Here is a 22,861-nt window from a genome sequence, read left to right as displayed (position 1 = left end):
ATTATTATTATTATTATTATTATTATTATTATTATTATTATTATTATTATTATTATTATTATTATTATTATTATTATTAACAATTATAATAATACAACATAACATTATTAATAATAATAGTAATAGCATATAGATCATAATGACAATTTTAAATTTGACTAAATTAAGTTTACTTGTAAAGGCCTGCACTAAATGGCCTAACGAACCTGTGTAATCTGTACTATATGTCTTGTTGTTAAAGTCGGAGCCTTGAATGTGTCAATTTATATGTTGCAGGGACCCCCCCTCCACCCCACCCCACACCAACACTCACAAACACTGTCACCCTTGCACCTTTCAAACCCATCATCCACCGGTCGGGCCCACCCTCTCTCTCTCTCCACCAAACCTCCCCTCCTTTAGCTTTCCTCTGACACTCAATCGGCCGTCCCAACAGTACAAATAACCCGGTCAGCACCGAGAAGTCAGCTCCATGGCAACAAATTGACATCTTGACACCTTGAGTAAAAACCCCACAGTCCTCTCATGCTGACTTTTTTTTTTTTTTTTGACCAAGCAATTGTTGGATACAAATAATAATTCAATTATCTAAAAAATAAATAAATAAAAGAATTATGAAAATAAATATAATGTACAGGCTTAAAATATGATAATAAATAGCTTTAGGCCTCATTAAAAAAGTTGTAAATATACAGAAGTCCTGAGTACAATTATTTAATTTCTTTCTCCGGTTTTTTATTTTATATTGCAGGCACCTAAAAGCAGATATATTCTACCGACCACTGTTGTCAGCTTGTTGAGTGCTTCTGCTGCCTGGACGCCATCATCATCCACCAACCCAGCCAAGTCTTCCTGAGGCACAATGACCAATGCATAAATGCGTGCGGTTAAAAGGGACGCATGGACCAAACAAATAAGGAATGCTTAGAGGGAAATGGCAATTTAAAAAAAAGGAAGAAAAAAAAGGATGGAGGCATCCGATTGTTTGTTTGGTTTTAGTTGTTGTTGTTGTCATTTTTTTGTGATGTACAGTGATCCTGAAAGATTCCTGTTGGTTTCATTGCTGCAATAGAAGGGTCCTTATGAGGGCTCTTCAGTCTCCTCTCCCGGTAACATCATTAAACCAGGTGACCCGAGTTCAAGCAGCACATTTCTGCAAACACCCAAGTGCCTGTGAGCAAAATACTGCTCTTCAGGCTCTCCTGTGCTTTGGTGATTCTGACCTCTGACCTTACTGAGTTAGATGGCAATATAAAAAAAAACAGTTTTATACACAAGGAGCAAGCTTTACATTTTATTGTTAAAAATAATCACTTTAATTAATAACAAAACAAACATTCTTCTAGATGAGTAATTCACCAATTTATATGTATATACTAAAATGATAAATGCCCTAAAAATAAAAAAAAAGGCCTCACAGATTTGTTATTGTTGTTTTGAAATAGGGATTTATTAAAAAATACATAAAATCTAAAATCTATATTTGCATCATCTCATACATTTCTGAAGATAACCTAAATGAATTTGGACAGCTTCCACCCCTGAACCTAAACTTATCCTAAATAAAACATAGATTCAGATGGAATTTTATTAAAACCGTGCACATATATCAACACACATACGGGCACACAAACACAGTCTCTGTTATGTTTTCAATTTAGGTTGAAATGTGGACATTTTCCCTTGGTTGCATAACTGCCATCCATATTGCTCCTCCCTTCAATTAAATGCTACTTCTCCCAAACAAAATGTCAGAAACGCTCTACACAGGGTAGTTCAACAGTGATTTGTTCTGAAAGCTATGTGTCCTTTTTTCTAGAAGAGGGGTGTGTGTGTATTTATTTGTGTGTGTGTGTGTGTGTGTGCACTATATGTGTGGCTTGACCTCAATTGTGACTGAGTTCACAAAGGGATAAAAAAAAAAGGTGCCTAAAAATACACTTAATTCACAATCAGGCTGAACTGAGAATGACAAATCCTTTCAAGACACCCCACAGTGAGATGTGAGATTATGAAACATAAATGCACGCACAGACAGGAGAGACACACTCAACGTTGTTTTAACTGTTCATGTGCATGGATGTATGAGAGGGTTATACTTAATCTGCACTGGAAAATAAAGTTCATCATTCTGATCAACTAAATCTCTTTTATAATGGCATGTCTGGCCTAAAAACCTAAATTAGAAATTTAAAAATATAAGAAAATAATATTAACAAGAAAAGAAATTTCAATGAATCTGTTATGTCTATCATACATTTTTAATGCTCTACAGGTTAAAGTCAATCAGAAAAACTCCAGTTATATATTAAAGATTCATATTTGCTTGGTAACATGTAACATCAGACAAAGAAAAAAATAAATGATGCATGTATTTAAAGTTTTTGCATCATATCTTTTTGAAAATTCAGTACAGGGTCACTCTGCTTAAGCCCACTGGTTTAGAGACTCCAAGATGGCGGTACACCTGTGATGGAGGTGGATTCTCTTGATTACATATGGAGATCAACTCAAGGCCTCTGCAAACTACGAACAGCAGGCAAACCTTTGGTTGCCGGTTCAGCGCCGGTCAAAGGCTTGTCATTTTAACACCACCGACTACCCCCTCAGTATGAGAGGATAAACCCTCTCTCTCTATATATCTCTTTCTTTTTCTATCCATCTTGTGCACAGACACAAACACCCAGACACATGCACCCGCACTTCCTGTTTCTTCCCCTCCAATACCTTCTCTCTCTGTGTCTCTCACATCAGAAGCGCTGAAATGCACCCCAGGGCCAAATCGCACAGAACAACCCCTCTGAGCCAGAGAAAAAAGCTGGAATCCGTTTGCCCTGATATTTCACCAGCACCAGCCAGGAGCGAGGGGAGAGGGAAAGACAGAGGGAAAGGAAAGGAGAAGAGAGGAGAGAAAGGGAAGCGTGAGAGAGAGAGAGACTGGGGGGGGGGGGGGGGGGAGAGATTGGGGCAGAGAAAAAGGAATAGATGGGAAAAACAGCAGACTAGGGTTGCATTTGGTGGGGGTGTGAGTGCCATGCTGTAGGCTGTGGGACAGTCGGGACAGTGCAAGGTGTTGCTACTGCTAGGTGTGGTTAGGTTTACAGAGAGGGAAGAGCATGCATAGTGATAATGGAGGTGGTAAAGAAAGGGGGGAGAGATGGAAGGATTGGTCATGCGCAAGGTAAGAGTGAGGCTTTGTTTGATTGTATATGGTGGTGGTGATGGGAGGAGGGGTGGGGGGTAAAGTGGGGATTGGAAGGAGGGGGCTGAAGCTGTCATCTGTGGGGTTATTATTATTGCAGGCAATCTTCCTGTGTGTGTTTGCGTGTGTGTGTTTGTGTATGTGCCTAGTGGTGGAGGGATGAGGAAATATGAGATTCAACTGTGGGGCTATTTTTTTTTTTAATCTTTTTCTGTGCATGTCATGTGGTAAAAATGACAAAGGTCTGAGGTCATACATGCAGATATGTCCATCATTTGGGGATTCTCATTTGAATATTTAACGAGAAAATAGCTGATTCCACGTCTGATTGGTGAGCTTAGGCCTCATATTGATCTGATTGGAGGGCTGCACTCAAAGTACAGTAATGACCACAAAAGTAGGCCCAGCTGATTAACATCTCCTCCCTCTATATGCCAGTAATAAGTAAGAGGAACAGGATATCTTAGGAAAAAAAATAGATAAGAAAAACACATAAAAGAGATCTACAGCACTTCATGGAAGAAAGGATGATTTTTTTTTTTGTCTTTTTGTCCAGTTTAATGGGAGTACAGTTAATGGGCTTTTCTTTCTTTCATTCTTTTTTTTTTTAAATCGGGCATAGGCATCAATCAGAAGGTGTCAGCCGGCCGTTGAATCTGGGCTGTGGTCCTCTTCACAGATGACTGATTAGCAAGCCAAAATCACCAGATCCATCTTCCTACGGTCACTTTTATTACAGTCATTTTTAAAGTGACAGCAACCTGCCTTGTCTCACAACACTGGCCACCACATATATATTCTCATCTTCTCTACCCTTCGTTTCGTCCCGTACTGCATCCGTCTTCCTCTCCTGAACTGTCGGCAAGCATTTGGTCGGCTACCATCCTGTTGTTTTTCTTTTAACTACTTTTATTACACTTTTTTGGGTATGTCTCAAAAAAAAAAAAAAAAAAAAACTATCTCTGCTTATTCCCTTTCTCTTGAACTTGTTCCTTGCTGGGGCAAGTCGAGGGAAAGCAGGGTCAGGGAGGTGTGGAGAATACGAGGAAAAAAGTGAGACCCCCACCTCTTTCATTGTCTGATGGGTGTGTTCAGAATCCCTATTCCGTTTGCTCTCCAGGGAAGGCGAGAAATTCGTTTTGCACAGGGTCTGTCTCAGGATGGAATAGGAAACCTTCGCTCTCATGCACAAAATGAATGTAAATGAAACAGTTTCGGCAAGGAGTACAATGGTCACAGCTGCATTTTACATGGCTGCATTCTGAGACACAGGCAGGGTGACATTAAAAGTTAGAGGCCGGGGAGTGTTAAAATGTGCTCTCGGAGGCCGTGGTGTAATATTATGTTGCAGGGAACAGCTTTTCAGGAGATAGTCTGGGAGAAAGATTTTGTTACGGAGCTTGTCAGTCAGATATCTCTCCTTTGCTTGCTTCAGTTTGCTTTCAAGCTGCATTCCAGATAAATCACAACGTCAAATAATCATTGGGGAATGATTCAAAATGGCAGCTGATTTAAGGTTTACCCAGTGGTTTGCATGCATATATTTGTGTGTGAGACAGCAAGTAACCATGTATGGGGGCCAAGCCTAAAAGAGCACTCTTCTGTCTTGGCAGCAGTTATGCTAATCTCAGTTGACATGAATATGAAAAAAAGAATTGCTGGAGTAACATGTGTCTAAGATTATATTTACAACTTTCTGAGCAAAGAGGGACCTAGCAACACACATATGCAGACCCACACACACACGTGCATGAACACACAGTTAAGGAAAAGTGGGTCAGGTAAAACAAGGAAACGCATTTCTGAGACAGCCTGCCATTTGCAATCTCCTCAAAAAACAACTGATTGAACAGCTTGTCGAAATATTAAGGCTCAAACATGAAAGCTTTGGAGTCATCTTAAACACAAAGAAGGATTATTCTATTAAACAAATGTGTCCTTTGTTTTTGTTTTTTTTTGTTCCCGTACCAGCTTAAATACTAAAAGCTTTTAACATTAAGATCTAGATAAGCTATTGGCCTCTTTTCTTTCTTTGGATTAAAAAAAATGAAGAAGGGAACATGGAACATTTTTTGTGGGGGTTGTGATATGTGTAACAACAGAACCTGGGTCACATTTTACAATAAGGCACCTGAACATCAGAGTGACTCAGAAGGCTGTAAAATATGTGTCCTGCTAAACTCAATTTGGACTGAACCTTCAGATGCAAGTGTGTGTTGAAGGGACAGATAAAAAGACATATGCACACAGGAAATCATTCTAATGGCACTAGCAGCTGTGGCTTACTAAGTGAACACATATGACTGCAGATATATGAGGCCAGTCCTTCCTAAAGCTTTGGAATGAGAGTTTTTCTAATATATTAGAAGTAGAGTTTGCTCTTAAACTTTGTCATCCAACCATAAATCATTTCTCTGTTGAAAGGTATCAAAACGGAAACAAAACTTTGGCAGTAACATCTTCTTCTTTCTTTAGCCTGCTCTCACAACATACATTTTGATCTATCAAGAGGGGCAGCTGAAAACTAAGAGGTCTGAGTGAAATTGTCCCAGATATCCTACGATAAAAGAACGCTGCTGTATTTTACTTTAAAAAAAAAAAATTGACGACAAGCTGTAACTGGCATAAAATCCCCCCATAGATTAAATGTCCTAGGAATTGTACCTTTATCCGGAAAACACACACATCTGTGAGCCAGAAAAAAACACACAAGTATGCACACACAACTTATCAAATTCAGTCACCAAAATACCTCTGAGCAGAGGGAAGCCACAGAGATATAGATTTTAAAATAACAGAAAGCTTGGACATGGGCGAAAGCAAAATTGCATGCAAATACATAAACAGGCATGCACTATATGCTGTCAAGTCTGAACACTATATAAATGCATACATGTCTGCATAGAAAAACACTTAGTTACTCACAGGTGCTGAGACTGGAGACACACTGGGGGGCAAATCATAGCAGGAGACTTGCAGCGTGTTTGCCTGATTACCAGTCAAGAAAATAGCAAATAGAGCATGCTCACACTGCCACCTCCATCCTCCTACACAGATATGCACATACACCTGTTTCATTGTTGGTTAGTCTCTTTACTGCCTATTAGAATCTTTGAAATTTTTATTATTCCTCCTATTTTGTGCCCATTCTCTTTATTTTATTTATTTTTTTCAATGCTTTCGTCTTGATCACAGTGCGTTTCTTTTCTTCAATAACAATTAAGATTAGACTGGAATTTAAATACTGAAAATTTTAATATTTTTATCAAGTTAATTGGGTGAAAATACCACCATAAAATGTAAAAAAGTGTAAAGCTTACATAGCTAAACAATGTGGGTGAATGATCGGTATTACATAAAGAAGTGTGTTAATGTTTTAGATGCTTCTCTGAATATCTCTGAGAAAAGAGATATTTTATTTCCTCTAACTGCTGAGTTGTGGAAACGTTTTCAAGTTTTTATTGCCGTGTGGCTTTAAGCGGTTATTTTCTCCAAGATCTCAGATTTTAAGAGCATGAAAACAAAATGCAACACAATGTCTAATAAAACAGCTAAACATTAGGATGCAAAAGATTATTACTACCTTTTTCAATGATCAATAGAAAAATCTTTTAATGAGGTTACAGCAATCAAACCCATCCCATGATTGCTGACCAGCTTTTTACAAGATTCCACTGGTACCAAACACCCAATCAACTAAAAGCAATCATATGCGAATTACAGCTGCTTTAACATATTTTTTTTTCTTCCAAATATTGAACATATCAGAAAAACACCTTTTTAAATGATAGAAAATATTATGAAAAGGAAACATAATAGCATTACTGCAAACCTTCAAATGAATAATTCTTGAGATAACTGGCAGGCGGGGGTGATTCCAGGAGAGCTTAAGCTATTTTTTTTCTTTTCTTTTTTTTGTGAAGATAACTATTATTGTCACTAGAAAATATTTGTTACACAGCAAACACATTAAAGAATTCTCTTCATTCATGTGAGACCAAAAAGAAACTTTCTGGCCTAAATGCCAAATGCAATGTATAATAAAAAACACAGCAAGTCAAACTGAACTCACCATACCGGAATGAAAACATGAACGCTGGCATCATCATGATGTCGGGGGGGCTTTTACCTGGCAAAGACAAAGAAACTAGATAAAGATAAAAGGAACTACATACAGGGCTTTTCTTGAGGAACTCGGTCGGCAAAATATTGCAAGGCAGACAATCCGTGCAAGCATAGTATGTGTGTTTTAAAGACACAACTGTATATCAAGAGTCACATTCTTATTTACACTCAAATGACTCTTAACTATACTTGTAAAAGATTACACTGACAAACCATTGACCAGACTTAGATTATATATAACACATTACACATGCTGAACATTTTAAAACCTATAAAAAATATATTGAGCCCTAACTAGAGTTTAATTTTGAGCACTAACGTGTTGAGGAGCTACACGTTCTGTATATTACATTAAATCTATTAAATGTCTATTTTACAGTCTGCTCTACTGGGGCAATTTTATGTATACAATATGCACAGCCACCTGGTTCTCATGCAAAACTCACAGCTGTTCTCACGCAGAGAGAGTCAAGGCAGAGTATGAGGAGGTCAGACAGAGGTAAACCTAAATAAAGTCTCTAACAGGCCTGCTTTACAAGCCCTAGTTAAAGGTACTGATTCAGCTGTAATAAAGCTACTTTTTTAGTGAAAATTACAGGTTACAGTATATATGTTCATATCATCTCTCGGCATCTGTTTCCCCTTGCTAAGTTATGTCCAAAATTTATAATGGAGTTGTGACCTTTCAGAAGAATGAGGGGGGCACCAAGAAAATCCATGAACGTCTTAATTCGATCACTTTCAAACAACAGAGGCCAGTTTTGGGAGAAGAGGTGGGGGCAGCACATATAACAGCTAAATCTTTCCCTGCTTTTTATTTTCACTTCATACTTGTCAGTGAAAGGTTCTTTTGTTGTCTACTGGCTGATTGGCTTTAATGAGAAACACTCCATTGTGCCAAATGTTAGTTTAACAAACCGAACTTTGTGCCCCTTTTCCTTGTTTTCATAATAGATTCAAAGAGGCGACACAGCGGTATATGCAAGACATAAACAAAGCAGACATGCACACAAGCACACCACAGTCGTTCAAACATACTCCAACGAGATGCGTTAATCCCTTATTCTTTACACCCCATACTGCGTTACTGGCTGTAAAGAGAAATCAAAAAGCGTGACTATGACAGAAAAGCATGCAAAGCAATATTTAGAGGAGGAAGCAATGGAAATGGAGGGCTGGTAGAACAGGACAAAGAGCTAACTATGCAACAGAATTTAACTTGATACTCACACAGCTTTAAACACGCTTGAGTTAAAAGTTAGCATGCTTCGGAGTGTGAAAGTGTGTGTGTGTGTGTGTGTGTATTTATGTGTGTGGTATCGACGAATTGAGCTCTTGATCTATGAAGAGGAGGTGATGCTGTCTTAAGAGTTGGCCGTGTACAAATTGTGTAGATTTAGCCACTGGAAACAATCACGTAGCATGTGTGTGGATGGAACTACTGAAAGCAATTCCTCAGAATAACCGGTGAGTTGGACTACCTGCTGGCATGAGCTAAGCTGTAGATCAATAAAAGTGTGTGTAAGGGTGTATATGTGAGAGTGCTGTTTATATGTTTATATGTGAGTGTGTTTGTGTAGGCAGGTAGTTGTGTGTGTGTGTGTGTGTGTGTGTGTGTTGAGGCATCATAGAGTTACTGGAACACTTGCTATATTTGGCTCCCTCAATGCAACATCAGGTTTTATGAAAGCAATCCATCTGAATCGGCGCAATAAATTCCCATCAGCCGACAATTTCTTAAGTGAAACTAACAAGTGTTTCTAAATTCTTTACAAAATTACATCTGAGCTAGAACAGATTAGATGTTAGAAACAACATTTAGGTCAATAATACAGTTTAGACATCACGTTGGATCAATATGGGCACAAACACACGGCAGCTGTGGAAGCTTGTGAGCACGCACACACACAGATTCAGTTGCCATGGTGTCCGTATGCTTTATGCACATTTGTGTCACATGGATGATGGGTGTGTGTGATGTGCTGAAGGGCATCGTGACCTAAGCATCCAGCAGCTTTTCCTTGAGGGCGACACTTCCATTACACACTAACAACATGGACAGGCTTCCAAGCCCACCGCAGCTTTAGACACCCTCTGACAGCCTCTGTGCCACTTATCTGCATACTACAACTGTTGCTGCATCACCAGGAGTCATTTCCTAAAGGATTTTGACACATGTTTGTGTCTATATAGCATAATATCAGCAGGTGTCACAGGTGAAATGTTCATGAAACATGTAGAATCTCTTGGAAGCCTTCAACCTATTGGCCCTTGTTTTTCTGCGGGTTGCTGCAAAGCATAGCCACTGACAAATAAAATACACAGTCATGTGTTAGAAAAGAATATATTATTCAGGATAAGGTTGTAATAAAATAACACAGATGAGTGTCTGGAGCTTGAGAAGCCTTTCTACATAAGTTCAGGCTTCAGTATATCTTGTGAGTAAAATCTGATACAGTATCTTCTTAATATTATTACAGGTAAAGCCAGAATTGAACAATTATCAAAGGGAGACATTCTAGACTAAAATTTCATCTACATAAGTGAGTAGCAGTTAGTTTAGAATCTGTGTGATTCCAAAATAGAGTTCATGCGCTGTGCAAAAGTTTGCATATCCCCTGAAAGTTTTCTAAATTTGGAAACACACTTTTTAACCACAGACCTCAATTATTTTCCTATGTACATTATATCTCTATGTGACTGACCAACAGGAAGTAAAATATACTAGTATACTTGTAAATTGAGAAGCATAAATAAAGTTTTTTTTTAAATTTTTCATACATATAAGTCTCAGTTCCCCATCAGCTTTCCAAATGTAAAGACTGTATTTAAGTGTCCCTTTTACTTGGCAAGTCAGTGCAATCTCAGATTGGTTAGAAGTATTCAGAGTGCCCAGTTTTGCCACAAATTCTCTGATTTATTGCTGCAGTTTATAGCTTTTGTCCTGCTGAAATATTAACCCCTAGCCTCCTTTTGTTTTCTTTCTGACGAATCCTTTTTATTGGCTAAACTTACATGAAGACCAAATTTACGGATTACATACAAAAATAGGTCTTCCACCAACAGATTCTGCTATGTAAACTGGGATCTCTGCAGTTTCACAGGGGGCACTTAGCTGCTTCTATGATTATCTGAGACAAAGGTGAACCCTTGAGTTTTTTAAGCAGTGGATTTTGACCTCATTTTTGGCGCATTGGAGTAAAAGGGTCGCATTCAAAGGTGTTGTTGTTTAAACATTGAATACTGTACATCCTTTCAATCCATTTAACAAATCTATAGTATTTTGCCATTTTAAAAAACATCCTAATGATAACAAGGACATCCCTTAGTATAGCATATCAAAATGTGAGGACAGGTTAAGATCACACTTGCATTTTTAACCCAATAAATGAACATTTATCCTACTTTTGTTTAAAACATACAAGCAGACAAACAAAACTTACTAACCAGAAGAAAGACAATGCATATTTTATCCACCTGTTGATTCTAAATAATTTTACCAATAGTTTGGCTTTGAAACATAGGTGTCACAGCATAGACCACATATGGATGAAAAAATAAATACACAAAAAAAAGCAAAAACAAAAAAACTAGATAAATTTGGGCATTTATACAAGGTCCTGATGGAGATCCAGACAAAGTGCTAGAAAACAGAACAATATGTACATAAATAAATCACATTACTTGCAGTCATTCTGCTTTGGTCTTTCCACAGTAAAATCTCTTTGGTAATTATATGCGGCAGCACATGAAAATCAAAGTAATCAAAATAGTATAAGAGCCTTCATAATGTTATGATGAGCACACTGAGAAACTGTGTGCAGGAAAATAGGAACTCAAAACAACAGCATCTGTTCTGTGTTCAGAGGTTCTGACTAGCCGTTTCATAAGCCTGGCCTTTCAAATATGTCAACAGTTAATTGGTTTGTTTTTAGTCACTACAAAATACCTCAATATTGTAACGAAACCGATTTTACAAAAATACCACAGATAAAAATAACTTGACCATTCCTGCCTCATAAGTTGTTAGCATCCGTGTTTCATCAGCATCCGTGTAGCAAGCGTGTTTTCATGCACAACAACAGAGAAAAATGTTAATATATCTGGCCTGACACTAAACATAATCACAGCCTGAAAACAAGGGGAAAGAGTTTTGACGCTTTTTTTATGTCAGCAGCAGCTTGGATTCAGTAATGAGGATGTTGATTTTGTTCTTATTGTAGAATTGCTGGTCTGTTTGTTGCTATATCTCAACTGTGTCCACCCCCTGCTGAGCTACATGGAAACCAACTGCCTACATGTGAATTAAAATTAGTCACCATCCAATTAGTCACACTACTCACACTTGGAGCAGTAGAAATGTTCCCCCCGATAAGAGATCAAACTCAGACCTCTGATAATAGGACCTTACTTCCTTATTAGATGTCTGAAAATGATGGTGTAGTTTTAAAAACAACAACAGATTCTATAGAAAGCCAAAGCTATATCAAATAATTAAGTTTAAATGTACACTTGATATGTAATTACCTCGGGAGAAGTTAACAGCTTGGATGTGTATTTGTTTCACTTTTCCTCCACAATTTCCTAACTTCTCCACTTGTAAAAGTTGTACATGATGTGTTGCCAGTTTCGCATGATCAACCTCCTCCACCCTCCATTTCAATACGAACTCAAAAGAAGCATCTCTGGTCTCTCTTACATACTGCAAATTTCAAGATGCACTTAAAAAACCAGCAGAAACAACTTGTACGTCTTCAAACCCTCTTAGCAAAAATGCTAAAATCTGAGCACTCCCATTATACATAATTTAGGGGAATCTATATTCATAGAAGTGCGTGGCGTGTTGTGCTCAATGGAGTAAAACGCCCCTGTGTGGCTAATGGAAAGGCCTGAGTTGCGTGATTGAGTGAAATGTGCTGGAAAGATTGGGAGGAATTTTAGTGCAGATAAATAAAGAGGAGATTCTGCCTTTTACTGGGCGTCAGCATTAATGCAGCATCTCCCCAGGTGATCAACACATTCAAATGGAGAGTTGGTGAGATGGAGAGAGGGAGTGATGGGAGAGACAAAGAGAGGAAGAATGGAGAAAGAAGATTGGAAAGTACAGAGGGAATGAGAGTGAGAGGACACTTTAAGAAATAGCCTGCTTCAATCAACTCCACATGCACAACAGCTATAGTATAGCATCTCATATATCATTCTGATGTTACCATTGGAGGGTTCAAAGGAAGGAAAAAAGGCAGGGAGAATGGGTCTTTACAAATTCAAAGTCAAAATAACCAAGGGACATTATGAAGTCTCAGTAGATGACTGGAAAAGGCCTGGACAGCCATGCATGTTTCTTCTTTCCCTCTCTTTTTAGCATCCATAATTTTACATCAATGTGAGCAAGCAGCTCTTTCTTTTCACCTCCCACTTTCAACATCCATTATGTTTGGAAAAATGCAAAGTGAATATTTCAATTGGACTGCAAAGGCCAGTTAGCACTGCTTTGATCCCCACTCTGCTCTTTGAGGGGCTCCATTGTTCCTGATTTGCTGCCTTGATTTGCCTGCCTGTGGATAATGGCAGAGAGTCATAGCCTGACCTCCTTCCACCAGTCTATATATCATTATCACGGGGTTATATTCATATTCCTGGCTTTTTATTTACATCCACTGGATGTAGAGGAAAATTAAAATGTATTATTGAATTTTTCTATTCCAAACAAGGAAATAAATATGCATATAAGCTAAAAATACTTTTACATAATAAATGATTATTGGTTAAACATTTCTTAAATAGGCTGCGGGATTTGTTTTAGAATCTACATCCACCATCATTTCGTAAATATGGCTTAAATCGCTGGGTTTCATGCCTAAAATAGAGCTTGAACAGAGCCCAAAGATTTTAAATATGAGTTGGAAGATTTCAAAGGTAGACCTCCTTTCCTCATCATTCCATCTATTGTTTGCAAATCACTTCCGACAGTGAAAATGCAACAGAACATGGCGTAGCCACCAACACACTTTGCCTGTGGCACAAAGCTGGAAGGTTTTGCCTTAAATACAAACCTTTTCCAGTCACTCTGACCAGATAGCTATACCTTTGTACCAAATGACCACAAACCATTTTTTTTTCAGATGGCATTTTATTAATCTATTTCAGTGACTACAAACCTTAGAATAGAGTAAAGATATCATTTTAGGAGGCTGTAACTGGACTTCACCCTCTTAGTTCATTGTGATGTGAAACAAAAGTTGACAATACCTTGACTAACATGACCACCAAAAACAAAAATATGGATACATAGATGTGCCAAAGTTCCATAAAAGTCCATAACAGACATGACAAAAGAGCTGAAAGAATGTGAGGCACAGAGAGCAGTTAAATTTGAGAAGGAGCGGACAAGTATGTTTGTTTACAAAACAGGCATTTTCTTCTTCTACTTCTTAATCTGACTGAATGCTTCATACATATTTACACATCATGATTGGATCATTTTATTTGGTGTCCATGCAGACAGAGATTTTGAATTTCTGATCAAACAAGATTTAGATCAGTTTGGGGAAATTTCGCATAGGTTAATATAGCTAATGTAGCTCCAGCATCTTCCAGCTTCTGACAGTTTTGGGCCTCAGTGGTCCCTGGCTTGTTTTTCCATATCCCAACCAATCCCCTACTATTTAAAAGTTATGGTTTTGGTTTTCTTATATACATTCTGAACATTTTGAGACATGTAGATAACAGAAAACCCTCTAATTAACTTGTAAATCCAGTTTTTAAAAATCAAAGTAACTATATGTTGTGTAACCATTCCATTATATGACAAGAAGAGTTTAAAAACGAAAAAATTTAAAAACATTGGATCAATTAAATACATGCATAGTCCAATGTCAAATGTCTAACTAAAACTGCATAACTATCTTGTAAACAGTTTGAAATGTATATCTCAACCACTAACTCATATTCAGTCTCTAGGTGTTAATTGAAAGGGAACCCAGCTCAGGAACATGAAAGCCATTTGCTGTTAAGATCCATTTACTGTATTGTTCATACACACAGTCCTTGCTCTCATCAGTCAAAGACAGGCACAACAAATTGGTGCAGAGGTGGTTTAGAGCATACATTAGTTTCTTCTTCATCTTTTTAAGTGTCCAACATAACCTTTGGAAGAGAAACAGAAAAATATGCATGTTTTCTGAATGCCTTTCAGAATCTAATAGAAGGCATCTTTTTATCTCAGCATGGTGTGTTTGTTTGAGTCAAGCATGTCATCAAAAAGACGCTCTTATTTTGTCAATGAAAGAGCATAATTTTATTTCCTATGATCAAAGCCACTGGGTCTTTTATCTATACAGAATGTAATGGCTTCCTAAATAGAGGTAGAGAACACTGTTATTTTACTAATAGTGAAGGCTTGATCTTAGACTTTGGTTGTTATTTTATATTCATTACCACAAAAATGTAAAATACATTGTAATCTAATATATAATAATAAGGAACACCTAAAAAACAGTTTGAACTCCTGCAGCCTCTGAAAGGTTATTCTCCATGGATTCCCTGTATTCAGTTCCACTAATTTATTAGCTGTGCTTCAGCTTAGCTCCCATTTTATGATCGAAAATGAAATGCCCACAGCATAATGGAGCCACCTCTATGTTTCATACATGTATTCAAACTCATGTACATTTTGCATTTTCCACCACACAGGCTAAAAAATTTAGTTTTGGTCTCATTTGGCCCAACAGCGACCTTTTACGTGTTTACTGTATCCCCTATCCGCCCCGGGGGAAACTGCAAAAAGACGTCTTGATGGCCTTCTTCTTGCTATATTTCTAGAATGCATGACTAAGAGTTGTTCTTCTACCATTAGTGACGTGCATCTCTGTATCTCTTTCAGAGAAGTGATGGGTTGTTTATCTGATTAATGCTTCTTGTGAGGCCTATAAGACGAAGTATACTGTATGTCCATGTCTAGGTAGGTGCTCAGCTGTTTTAAAAAGTAACCTCTATCTTCTAACTAGGTGACTTGGAAGTTGTATGGATGCTCTAGAATGTATTAATGGATACTGCAATAAACGAGGGCTAAATCTAAATCAAAGCCACACCTGTTAAAGTTGAAATTGTAAGTTTAAAGTCATTTAATTAATTAGAATTAAGAAAAAACAGATGACGGGGATGGGAATAATTTTTAATGTACTGTAATTTTAATTTGTATCCCATACCTATTAATTGACAGTTTCTTTAAATAATGTTTCTTTAAATAATGGATTAAATTTTTGTATTTAATAAAAGCCAACATGCACAAGTGAATAGGAGAATCGGTACTTATTTATTAATTTTGATATTTTTTTTCATGGAAATAAGGTTTCATGTCAAGACAAGTTCTTTCCGAAGAGCTTGTGGAGGATTCTCATACAGCTGTATGCATTTAGTATCTCTGAAAATTTGCCCCGGAGGTGATCATTGAGTCTCTTCAGTTTTATTTACACGTTTGATTGTTTGGTTGATATTTTAAAACAACAGCTACTGAGATCTTGTCTTTTTTGTCCCTCCTGCAGCTAACCTTAAGATAACTTTAGTGCTGCGTGCGTTAAGAGTGAATGCAGAGAACATTTGCTCAAGTGTCTGGTCTCCTCCCAGATACAAATGAACAATTTGTTTTCCATTTCTTTCCAAACCTTCATCTCAGGCTTCCTGCTTTGAAGTAGGGGTGAAATGGGAGAAGAGGTGCAAGGAAGAGGAGGGGGGCTGCAGATTGAACGATACTGTGTTTGTCTTCAAAGAGTCCCAGCTTGCTTACAAATGCACTGGCAAGTACAACACCTTCAAGGTGAAATTGATAAATCTGGTGGTGAGCTCTTTCATGGCAATAATAAGCAGAATTTGTAGAAGAGATGCATGGATTTTTTTAGATGCAAATGTTGTCAAACACCACCAGGCAAAGACTAAATTGAACTGTGGCAAGTAGATAAGAATACATTGAGCACGCACAGAGGTACATAATTAGATTCATGAACTATATCCACCTGAGCCTAGCATATCCTAATCATAGCCGATACAGGGTTTTATACTTACACTTAAAGCATCTGCTCTTGTCTTTTGATCATCACCGAACTTGGCTATCTTCACTGAAATACACATTTCTGGAATCGCCACAACATGCTTCTTTACATATCAAACACATGATCTGATTGTAGTCATTGAGACAGAAACTTTCTCCAGGCAAAGACAGAGAGCAAACAAACAAGCCATGAGGGGAGAAGGCAGAAAGACAAAGAGAAAAGAGAGGAAACTCATCAGTTGTCCCTCTGCTAGATGACATCCTTTGTATCCCCTCTGTCATTTCTTTCTCATCTACTAGGATGGACAGATTCTTCTTTCTCTCTGCTGCTCTTTGGGATGACTGCTTCACTGAAGTCCCTGGAGACACCTTTCCCCCCCTGTCTCTGGCTTCTATTGCTTTGAGTGGCTGCTATTTTCCTGAAACTTTATGAATTAGTCACAAACCTCTTTTTTTCCCCATTCTTCACCACTTCTCTTACTTTTTCATCTCACAGCCTGGACACAAATTCAACACCTGCCTCGAAACCCACTGTCCACCTTTGTCCATCAGTCTGTCTGCTGCTACCTCACTGCCCTCCCTCTTTCTCTTTCTTTTACCTTACTTTTCTCAATTCCTGTAAAGCAAAAAAAAAAAAAAAAAAAAAAAGCCTCTCTGGGACCATTATCTTTTCAATGTTGTTGTCTGTCTTGCTCACTCTGTTGTTATTTGTATATACAGTACACACATGTAAATAAAGACAAAAAAATACAAATAAAAAACAGATAGATTCCAAGAAAATAAGTTTTTGCTTTCACATTCAAAAATGAAATGCAGCTGTAGATTGAATGGTCTCATAACTCCCTGCTGTCTGCAGCCTGCCTTTCTCCAACTACCTTTAAGATTGGGCCGACACAGGGGGTGGTGTACATGTGTGTGTGTGAATATGTGTGTATCCAACTCCTTTGTGACCGCTTTCCTGAACCCGAACCCTCCCTGCACGCAGGGAAATGGTGGACTGTGGCAACGACAGGGCAGTTTTACAGTGCACCGGGCCGAATGTTAAACTTATATTTAATGTATGACATTTCACACAAATCATCCCGCCACAGACATGACCCTGGGGTATTCCGCAGATTGCTTTTTCAGTGCCTCAGCAACTGTGGAATTATTCGTCCCAGTGAGAAAAGGAGAAAGAGGCGAGGAGAGAAGGAGGGGGGGTGGGCAGCATTTGAGTTTGGCGAAATGATCGCCCTCTTGCTGCTCTGGCCATCCCAGACTGGAAGCTCTCCCTTACTTTTTCCTCTGTGATATCATGATCGCAGGGCCATGCCAAATTGAAAACATCTTGGCAGTCTGGAGGCTGTATGAAATAACCATATATTATGTGTAGTATAACACCCGATTCGATAGCTAAACAGTTATGCTGTTTTTGCAGACTCAAAAGATTCCTTGTGCACCTCTTAAACCTACGCCCACTCATTTAATAGTGAAAAATTCTCAGGAATTATCTCTGATTTTTAAATTGAAGATGGATTTATATCCAGTACCCCCTAACAGAGTATCGTCTAACATGAATAAGTCTGAAAAAAGTCTGAAAGTAACCCCCGCCTGAACATCTGTATGGATTAAAAAAAGCTGTCCTTTATTTATGCAACTGTTACCACAAGGTTCTTTGAAACACTATGGTATCAAAAGAACAAAAACTCAAACTAAAAAGTTGTGGGTATAAAGTAAGAATGTGCCCTTCTGTCTCCCATCATATAAACACAGTTTTTTTCCCCTTTTTCCTTACTTTTCTAACACTATCACATTTCTTAAATTGCTTGCAACTGCAAATATAAAATCGTACCTTTTCTTCTATGCTTGTTGGCTCAACCTTGTAAAACAATGTATATGGTGTAACAGATTTGACAGCTGGGTCATCCATTTTATTTGAGGGGACATTTTTCAGCATTTAAGGTTAGATAGGAGAGGCACATTGTCCACTATATCAGCGTCACTCTCTGTTTTCAAGGTTAGATGGAGGGTATGAACGCCACAGCACCGCTACCTGTCAGAATAGTATAAACATTACTGCTCACACAAAACACTTTATGTGCACCTTCTCATTGTATGCCATGTATTCACCCCTGTTTCTCTGATCATCGAATTCAGTTCTTTTTTATATATTTGAAGTCATCCAACTTGTAATAAGAGTCTATATATGGCTAGTTTTATCTCAGCAGTACTGTGAGGGTTCAGGAGTTTGTTCTAGTTTGTTAGAGTAGATAGGTCATGGCTGAAAAGTTTAACGTGGGGTTTGGTTATAAGAAAATATCTAAAACTTGGGACATTTTAGAGAGTACTCTTAAATTAACTAATCTACTAATCTAGCCAGTTTACATAAACTAAAAGGTTGAACAGGGAGAGCATGGCTTAAGGAAGTAGCCAAAAGGACCATGGAAACAGTGGAGAAGTTGCAGAAATTCTACAACTCAGCTAGGGGGATATGTCAGAGGGGTAATTAATAATTAACATTAAATCCTGCTTTATGGAAGAGTTAAGCTTTCTTTCAAACTATGTTAAAATAAAGGAAAAATAAGCCCTTAAAGTAGTTTACCTCAAGTATGTGTTCTGATCAGCTTGACTTTTAAACCTAAAATATTTACCTCCATCGGTTGCCAAATGACGGTGGTTATTTCAAATTGGGGGTTTCTTTTCATTAGAAAGGAGATCGAGGCTGGTCGGTTTTATGAATAGATAAAGTACCACGCTAGAGCAAGGGCCATCTTGAAAAAAATTAAATACAAAAGAGGAGGAACTGGGTTAGAATTCCACCTTTCAGTTGGACAACAACTCTAAACTGTAAAAGGATTGTTTAATGAATGGGACAGACAAAGTGTTGATTCCCTCTCTCCATTCCAAATTAGCTTGCGGTAATTTTAAAGTGAAATGACCTAAAATGTTAGTGTCTAGATAAGCCAAACCTGTTTAGATATACCCAAAAAGACTTGCATCAGATATATAGCCTTTGGGTACCTGAATATATTTGCATTTTTAATGATTTTTTCTGTTTTTTATGTAAAGCTTTTTAAAATTATGATATAATGTTTTTGTTTCACTGAACAACATTCTACTTTGTTTGTTTAAAAAAAAAACTAATCCCTAAGGTAGGCTACTCAATATATGTATATATATATATATATATATATATATATATATATATATTTGCAAGACTGCTGATTGTCAATTGAATCATTTGCTAATCATTACAGTGAGAGGAAAACAAGAAGTCACTCAAAAAGGCATTTAAATTGCTCAAAAATGCATCATAATAATGGCCCACATATATTAAGAAGACACAATTACTAACAATAATGGCCTATTTTGCCTTCAACTTAGTTTAAGGGTAAAACATACAAGGCTGTGTGTGGCTGGTGTGTGTGCTTTTGTAGCACTACTTATGATAAACGACTGAGATAAGAGGATTTTGAATTTTAGTACTGTGTCTAATTATGAAGGATCATTTGATACAACTAACAATGTCAGCATTGTAAACATTAGAGAAAGATAAAAAAAAAAAAAGAGTATCATATAACGTGTTAAGTCCCCCTACACCACACTCTGCACAGGCACACACAAACACAGCTAGACTCAGGCACACACAAACACTTTAAGTCACAACCACAGTCAACAGCATAATTATCAGTTTCCCCACAGGGCGTTAGGAAACCTGTTCCTAATTGGAACCCAGTTGGGACTTTACATGGATTAAAATACACGAGGCTTCTGCAACAGTAAAAACACACACACGCAAATATAAAAACACACCATCCCCTTGAGTTCCATGTTCCCCCCCCCAAAATTTTTATTTACGCTAAGTCTTGCATGATCCCCATTGTCTCGCTCTACACGGGTCGAGCACAACAATTGGAGTCTCCAAAGCACAATTACGGCACTATTTTCCCCTTGTTGTGTATTCTGTTTTTCCTTATTTTTGTTCCATTTCCCTGACTTAAGCTGTTGTCTAATGGACAGCACCGTGACAGAGGGGAGTTTGGTATCAGATTGAAGCCGGTTGCCCTTTTTGCCAATTTGAGAGCAGCCTCCTCTGTACTTGTAAGATGGCCAATTAGCTGACCGACTGACAGAGGCTCTCTGACTGTGGCTATTAAAACACACACTCAGAGGCACATACGCATACAGAGAAAGCGTTGAGATACACACACGTATCAAGGCACACACACACACGGATATACAAAGGGTTCAGTGCTGCTTTAGACTGTCTGTCTTAATCTCCTACTTTTTATTTTTGATAAAACGTGGGCCTAGACCTCACCCCTAACCCACTTCCGTCTTGGAGGACACACACACACTTCCACACAGCTCCCTCATTTTTCTCACCAAAAAATGCCATGCTCCTTGACCTCTTTCAGCCCCTTCCCATCTTCACCTGTTCTCCTTCCAGCTTCGTCTTCTTCAGCCCCCTCCCCAACATTTTTTTTCTCCCTTTTTCCTCTCCATTTAATCTTCCTCTTCTTTTCACCCTTACCTCCATTTCCCTTACCTACTGTCTCCATTGGAGCCTCTTCCCTCCTCTCATCCTCTCCGACCATCTTCATCCATAAACAACTATCCTCTCCATCTGACTCCCTGCCATTAGTCTGACTCCTTTCATCTTCTCTTTGCCGCTTTTTACTTAAACTCATCTTTACCGTATCTATTTGGAGTATTGGTCTGTGTCAGAAACATTTTTTCACTTTTCAGCAGTACTCTGCTGTATTTTTCACCCCGTGTCCATCTGCTGTTGGAAGCATTAGCTGTTTATAAGGAGTGTACAGCCATTTGACAAGCTTTGGAATGACATGTTGGTTATTCTAACTGTGCACGGAAATCAAGAAGAAGAAGCTTTACTGTCATTATATAGGATACTATAAATGTCTTTTGCAGCATCTCTTTTTGGCAGTGTTAGTGTCATAAATACTGCAACACAAGAAAATATCTAAATATACAAAAAGATGAGACATTTCTTTCTGACTGAATGGTTGATTAGGTAATGAATAGAATTAGGTAGCTAGGTAGAATAATTGAAACTGGTTAAAACACTTATACACCTACACAACACAGTCTAACGATTTTCATTGTGGAATCCCAACCTTTATGCTCCCACCCTTCATGTACTTGGTCCTGTTGTCCATCAGAATGGTTTGTTTAAAGTCTTCGCTCCAGTTACACCCCCTCTCTCCTACTGTTGTCAGGTTCAAGGGGTCTCCTACGAACACACAGGGTGGTTGTGGTGGGGGCGAGGACTATGTCAACAGCTTCCTGAGACGATAAACACATGAGGCGCGGACACCTGCAGGCATATATGCTTGTGCACTGGTGTAACAAAAAATCTGATCGTACTTAACAAAAAGAAGGAAATAGAGACCGGGCCATGGTTTATGAGATAAAGCATTGAGGGTACATTTCTGTAGTGGAAGAAAATGCATTTTTGTTTGTAGTTAAAGTGATAAACTATTGGAGGGAGTCAAATGGTGGAGAAGACGTTAGCTTGGCCTTGGCTTTGACTTTAATTACAGGGGCAAACAGTTTTTATTTTTATTTGTTTTTGTTTTTTTTGTTTTTTTTATCAAACAGGCTTCTAAGAAGGGATCACAGAATTCAACCTCTCTCTTCCTGCCTTCTTTTTTTATTCACGTCCCCTAAACACACACAAATACATTTGCATATATTCTAAATTACTATAAAATAAACCCAACAGAAATTACTATTTAATTATACTCTCTACTGCATGCAATTCTTTGCACTGGAAATGCAGTATGCATGACTATCTGTAATTATTTATAATTAATTTCATCTATTTCTTGGGAGACTGTTTGAATCCCAGAATTAACACAAAAGGACTTCCTGCTTCATTTTGTGCAGCAAAGATAATTATAAAGTTAAGAGGGTTCGCTAATTTAAAAATGCTATCTGCATGACATCAAATATACATCTTTGATCTCACTCTGTCCCCGATGGTTAAATGCCTTTAATTAGATTCCAAAAAATTAACTTTCTGTGAATAATTAACAGCGCATTGCCTTTTTGTTTGTATGTCGAGTGTATCTCATACTTTTCTAAATTTATTCCAGAGACAACCAAACACTATACAGTTCCATTGTACGAGCATAGTGAATTTGGAGCAGTTTACTTAAATTTCAGAGCAATATATAAAAATAAAAGAAATAGACAAAAGTCCTACATGACCCCCATGTGTTCTTGTGGATCAGTGGGGGGCCCTTCTCCATATCTGCTTATACTCTTCTATAGCATATCAGCATCTTTCTGGGTGAATGTGTATACATACAGGGAGAAAGAAAAAGAGTCAGATGATTCATATTATCTTTATCACCCTACCACAGGAGTTGACTTGCCTCCCTTTTTTTCAGCCTCCCTATTATGTAAAACTATGGATTACGTTTGGTATGCCTATGAGTCCTGCATTCAGGTGGTGTGCTTTTGTATGCATAGGTGCATGTTAG

At 38.0% G+C, this 22,861-nt stretch overlaps 1 long non-coding RNA gene across 1 annotated transcript in view; it reads left to right on the top strand.

Moving 5' to 3' along the window:
• The first annotated feature begins 2,982 nt into the window (after positions 1–2,982).
• LOC119784634 overlaps positions 2,983–22,861 on the top strand; it is a 34,780-nt gene continuing 14,901 nt past the window's right edge. The window contains exon 1 of the long non-coding RNA XR_005280951.1: positions 2,983–3,181. This is a non-coding gene — a long non-coding RNA (uncharacterized LOC119784634). The remainder of the gene's footprint in view (positions 3,182–22,861) is intronic.

The sequence above is a fragment of the Cyprinodon tularosa genome, unplaced genomic scaffold (assembly GCF_016077235.1).
Source record: "Cyprinodon tularosa strain WSP-4 unplaced genomic scaffold, ASM1607723v1 ctg23, whole genome shotgun sequence".
NCBI classification, from domain to species: domain Eukaryota; kingdom Metazoa; phylum Chordata; class Actinopteri; order Cyprinodontiformes; family Cyprinodontidae; genus Cyprinodon; species Cyprinodon tularosa.
Note: the sequence above shows the minus strand (reverse complement) of the source record. Positions and strands in the feature narration are given on the sequence as shown.